The sequence below is a fragment of the Argentina anserina genome, chromosome 6 (assembly GCF_933775445.1).
Source record: "Argentina anserina chromosome 6, drPotAnse1.1, whole genome shotgun sequence".
In the NCBI taxonomy this organism is placed as follows: domain Eukaryota; kingdom Viridiplantae; phylum Streptophyta; class Magnoliopsida; order Rosales; family Rosaceae; genus Argentina; species Argentina anserina.
Window position 1 is genome coordinate 17,375,099 of NC_065877.1, and position 6,200 is coordinate 17,381,298.

A 6,200-nucleotide genomic window follows, 5' to 3' on the forward strand; every position below is an offset into this window, starting at 1 on the left:
TAATGAAAGTTAGGATGATCTCTAAGTCCAGGATTATATGTCTTCAAATAAGGATCATACCTAGGCTTTTGTTGTCCCATGAAATTCAACTCCTCTTTAGTCATTGCACAATTTGGACAATTCTCGGTGGTGTGGTCCTTGAAAGAGCAAATGCCACACACTTGAGTGTTGATGCTCGAACCATTGAATGCCTTGACTAGAACGTGAAGTTTCCTTTCTAAAGTAGCCATTTGATTCCTTGTATCAACATCATACACCCCATGGCTCTTACTTCCTCTATTTTCCTTGGAACTAAATTGGCGATTGTTGTTGGCCAAGTCATCAATCAAGGTGTAAGCTTCTTGACCGGTCTTGTTCATGAATGTGCAGCCACATGCCGAATCCACCATGCTCTTGTTTGTGGTGTCGAGTCCTTTATAGAAGAATTTCACCAAGTCATCTAATGAAATACCATGGTGAGGGCACTTCTTTTGTAGTTCCTAAAATTCCTCCCATGTTTCATAGAGCGAATCACCATCCTTTTGAGTGAAGTTTTGAATCTCTCTCCTTAGTCTTTTCCTGAGTTGAGCAAGGAAGAATTGCTTCAAGAACCTCCTAGTCAGTTTTTCCCATGTGGTGATTATTCCCGTAGGCAGAGAGTACAACCAACGCTTAGCATCGTCCTTAAGCGTAAATGGGAACAAAAGCAATCTCAAGCTTTCTTGAGACAAATGATGATTCAATTGAAGCTTGCAAATGTCCAAGAACTCCCTAAGATGAATATTAGGGTCTTCCATTGAGGAACTAGAGTACTTAGGCAGCTGTCCAAGCAATTGAACCGGAATGGAGAAGTTGGCTTCATCAGGTGGAGTGAAAGCAATGCATGAAGGTGATTCAGAGGTGGTGGGGATGAACGCATTCTTGAGTGCCATTGGAGCACCAACATGAACTAAGTCACGGTCCGCAATTGTGTCTGATTCTGAATTGAAGATGAAGGGGAAGGAAAGGTCCTCATCTTCTTCTGATCTAGGTGAAGAGTTTAAGATTAAATTGCTTGGAGAAGTTTCGAAATCTAAAAGTCCACTCGAGCCAGAAGCTTGTAAGTCTTTAAGTGTTTGAATTCAATCTTTGAGCTCTTGTGTTTCCTTAGATATAGCGGACATGCATAGTTCTTGTAAAACGAAAGTTAGAAAGTTAGCATTGAAGAATACAAAATGAAGACAAGAAATGTGCCCTTCCTTAGTCCTATACATGGCAGACTCATGGAAGAGGCACAACACTATATTTTCATGTTACAAGAGTTAGTCCTTTACGTTTACATAGTTCATACAATTCACAAGTTCACTTTGCCGTTTCAATGATTGAATGATCGATTGATTCTAAGTTGTAAACTGAGGTGGACGTGCGGCCTAAGTATGGATGTCTAGACACAAGATCAAGTCTTTGTTTCAGAAGGCCGTATAGCTCAGTAAGAGATAGTGTACATAGTAGGACTCATTTGTTGAACTACGGAGAGCGAACTCTCTATCAACTCCATCACCAAGATGTATGTGAGTCTGTAGTTATCTGAGATCCAATTTTGGTCTAATGCACCAGGGTAATTAAAAAGCGTGCCCCTTACTCCACTGGACTTAACCTTGGGTGTTAGACAAATCTCCAAGTGTTAATAAAAGCTGCCCTCAACCTCATGCAAACCCGCGAGCTAGCATGAAGGGTTAAGGCTAATATTAACAAAAGGGACTTTACCTATTCCGTTCGATTTACAACTTACAACAATCATTCACTCAATCATCAAAACAACAACCTAAGATATAATTACTATATGTTACAACAAAATAAGATAAGCATATACAGATTTACAATATGAATAGTGAATTCAAAATTAAAATATAAGGCATCAATCTTTATGGATCCCCGGCAACGGTGCCATTTGATCGGTTCGATTACTCGACATTAATATTAACCTTGTAAGCATCGTAAATAGTATAAAGCAAGAGGGTATCATTCACAAACCGGGGATCCAGGCAGGGTAAGAATTCACAAAAAAGTTTAAAGTTTTGATAGGCACGGTTAAGATATGAAAAAGAAAATAAATCATAAACTAATATATACAAGTGATCAACCAACCAACACACAATACATCACCAAAACAAGTCATATAAAGCAACGAAAATCAGATTCTAACTCTCGTTAAGGATTCATGCCGAAACAAGTCATAACTAACCAAGGTAGGATCATGCTATTAGGTCTCAACCGAAATTCTACATGCATAGACAATTAATTAATTCGACTCTTGCTAACCAGCCTTCATTGAAATTTAACCTAACTCTTCTTATGCTACAACTGTACACACAAGTTCATCAACTTATAATCACAAATCATTAATCCAACAACCTACTTATCATGCTACAACCGTACACACAACAAGGGGTATCAAAATTAATCAAGAACAAGTCACGGCATAAAACCTAAAATCATAAAACCAGAAACCAAAATTACAACTTTATATAACTTGAAATCAAATCACAACTTCATAGACAAATTCGAAATAGATTAACAAAATTCAAACTACATCATCATCCAAACAAGAACTAAAACACGAAAATAAGATTAGAAGAATCATGGTTACACTTTATGTAACCGCAAGAGAGTAGCAAAGACTTCTAATGGATGGATCTTCTAGCCGAACTCGCACTTGAAGACAAGGGATGGTGAAGGTATGGTGAATTTGGTTTTAGGATTTCTTGGATGGTGAGTATGTGATATTCCCCGAATCTTTTACCCTTATGATTTTACTTTTACCTTTTATCGGGAGTCATACTAAGTGTAGGGACTTTAAATATTGACTTTTTGATGCGTAAGTTTTTCGGGAAAACCTCCTTCACGAAAGTTGTAGGGCTCATCGATACGAATTCGTAAACAAGCGGCACGCCCAAATCAGAGTTCACATGAAAAAGTTAAGAATAAAAAATGGTCTGGGGTATTTTTGATTCGTTACTTTTTCATGCGAATACAACTATTGTTCCCACCACGCATCGATACAATAACACATACATCAGGGAATATAACTATTGTTCTATATATAAATGGGAATGAGTATCTCTTAATAAAAGAATTTGACTTGAAATATCCTCTGATTAATTATTTAATATTTCTAAAAATTGGGGTTACCCCACAGATCAGAACCAAGCACCTCTACGACTCTTCCGATATCCTATCACGATTGCTGCATACCTACTACCATGATATACTATAAATCATTCAATCTCAACTTGAAGGATTTCCAAAGTCACAGGCGATCAATTCTTTAAAAGTGACACCAAAGGCTAAAAAAAATCAATCGATCAATTCCTTAAACGATACTCTGTTCCATACTTAAGCAATGCCAACAAGCCACGCAGTTCGTATATATGTTCTCATTATGAGTACCAACTAATTCCCTTTTAACAACACCACTAAAGTTATGAGAAGCTTGGGTTGGCCGGGAAGTGGCTGGAAAAACACTAAGATGCCGACCGGGGGGGGGGGGGGGGGGGGGGTTGTTGACTTTCTGATCTCCCATCTGCAGCTCATTCTGGGATACAAATGGCATGGAATCAGGACTAGAGGGAGGATTTAGGTCGGATAGATGCAACCCCTAGCTCCGAAGTCGCAGGAGACGGCGGGGCCGACCTTTCCAAGCGTTGAAGCTCAGAGCATGGTGGTCGACGGGATGCGGCACCGGTGTAGATCGATGGAGGACGGCGAGGCGGTTCAAATGAGACCGTTGGTGCACCAATTGGTGGCCAGACGGCGGAGATCGGCCGGTCAGAAATTTTCGAAATTTTCACGCATGTATGATAGTTGCTTATCTCTTCTTGATTTACAACTTTGATGTTGGAGTCTAGTGGTTTTGATGTAGTTGCAGGCGGTGGCACATGGGGCCCACGCACAGCTGTTGTGAGGGCCGTGTGGGAGTTTTTAGAGCAGTGAGTTGCTCCATTGAATAGCATGCGTCGATACGAACTTATCGACATATTAATCGTTGAATTTGATTATCGTATGAGGTTGTTAATCTAGATTATCGTTGGCAGGAATAAAATATTTTTGCCGTAAGCATTATGTTAATCTAAGGTTGGCTGCTATGATTGTATTGATTGATATGGATATAGTGTTGTGTACTTGATGAATGATGGTTATGAGGTTTACGTTGTTATGTTGAATGTGATAGGTTTGTGGTAAACATGTGGGTTCTGTGGTTTCAATGCGTTAGAGTGTTTGCCCTAGTGAACTGTTGAACTACGAATGGCTTGATCCTTGGAAAAGGGTACATAGGCAGCTTAACCAAGGTTTGGGTGCAGCCACAAATACTTTAGATTAGATATTGATTCGGTTGTTATAAATTGGATTTTTAAGGCATAAATAAGTAATTTTTGGGCGGGTTGTTTTAGTATGTGTTTGGACAGTTTGGTTAGTAATTGCACAAGGTTGATGATGATTTCCGATGTAGATTCGTGCCTCTATATATAGGAGAAACAAGGCCCCAAGTTTCCCTCACTGCCATTGGATCAAAAGCAAATCAATGGCTGAGATAATTATGCCGAGCCCACTGGACCTCCGAGTAAAGATTTAGTCATATCTCCCTGTAGGAATAATATATTAATGCGATTATAAATCCTACAGAAAATAGACTCGTAGAGCTTTCTATCCATATATGACACGTCTTCTATGAGAGTTTTGCAAGTGTGGGAGTGTGTTTCTTTCAAACTGCGTATCTTTCTATCGTTTGTGTATCTTTACTATTCCAATTGTGTATCTTTTCAATTCTCGTTTGAGTATCTTTCTGAACGGCTTTCTGATGCGAGTTTCTATTGATTTTGAGAGTTTTGCAAGTGTGGGAGTGTGTTTCTTTCAAACTGACCATCTTTCTATCATTTGCGTATCTTTACTATTCCAATTGTGTATCTTTTCAATTCTCGTTTGAGTATCTTTCTGAATGGCTTTCTGATGCGATTTTCTATTGAATTTGAGAGTTTTGAAAGTGTGGGAGTGTCTTTCTTTCAAACTGAGTATCTTCATATCGTTTGCGTATCTTTACTATTCCAATTGTGTATCTTTTCAATTCTCGTTTGAGTATCTTTCTGTAAGGCTTTCTGATGCGAGTTTGTATTGAATTTGAGAGTTTTGCAAGTGTGGGAGTGTGTTTCTTTCAAATTGAGTATCTTTCTATCGTTTGCGTATCTTTACTATTCCAATTGTGTATCTTTTCAATTCTCATTTGAGTATCTCTCTGAACGGCTTTCTGATGCAAGTTTCTATTGAAATTGAGAGGTTTGCAAGTGTGGGAGTGTGTTTCTTTCAAACTGAGTATCTTTACATCGTTTGCGTATCTTTACTATTCCAATTTTGTATCTTTTCAATTCTCGTTTGAGTATCTTTCTATAAGGCTTTCTGATGCGAGTTTATATTGAATTTGAGAGTTTTGCAAGTGTGGGAGTGTGTTTCTTTCAAACTGAGTATCTTTCTATCGTTTGCGTATCTTTACTATTCCAATTGTGTATCTTTTCAATTCTCGTTTGAGTATCTTTCTGTAAGGCTTTCTGATGCGAGTTTATATTGAATTTGAGAGCTTTGCAAGTGTGGGAGTGTGTTTCTTTCAAACTGAGTATCTTTCTATCGTTTGCGTATCTTAACTATTCCAATTGTGTATCTTTTTAATTCTCGTTTAAGTATCTTTCAGAACGGCTTTCTGATGCGAGTTTCTATTGAATTTGAGAGTTTTACAAGTGTGGGAGTGTGTTTCTTTCAAACTGAGTATCTTTCTATCGTTTGCGTATATTTACTATTCCAATTGTGTATCTTTTCAATTCTCGTTTGAGTATCTTTCTGTAAGGCTTTCTGGTGCGAGTTTATATTGAATTTGAGAGTTTTGCAAGTGTGGGAGTGTGTTTCATTCAAACTGAGTATCTTTCTATCGTTTGCGTATCTTTACTATTCCAATTCTGTATCTTTTCAATTCTCGTCTGAGTATCTTTCTGAACGGCTTTCTGATGCGAGTGTCTATTGAATTTGAGAGTTTTGCAAGTGTGGGAGTGTGTTTCTTTCAAACTGATCATCTTTCTATCGTTTGCATATCTTTACTATTCCAATTGTTTATCTTTTCAATTCTCGTTTGAGTATCTTTCTGAACGGCTTTCTGATACGAGTTTCTATTGAATTTGAGAGTTTTGCAAGTGTGGGAG

General features: G+C 38.2%; 1 non-coding gene across 1 annotated transcript; it reads left to right on the plus strand.

The window, feature by feature from the left end:
- The first annotated feature begins 447 nt into the window (after nt 1-447).
- On the plus strand, nt 448-554 carry LOC126801329 (small nucleolar RNA R71). The gene has a single exon (XR_007672820.1). It is a non-coding gene; the product is annotated as a small nucleolar RNA R71 (small nucleolar RNA).
- The last annotated feature ends 5,646 nt before the right edge of the window (nt 555-6,200 follow it).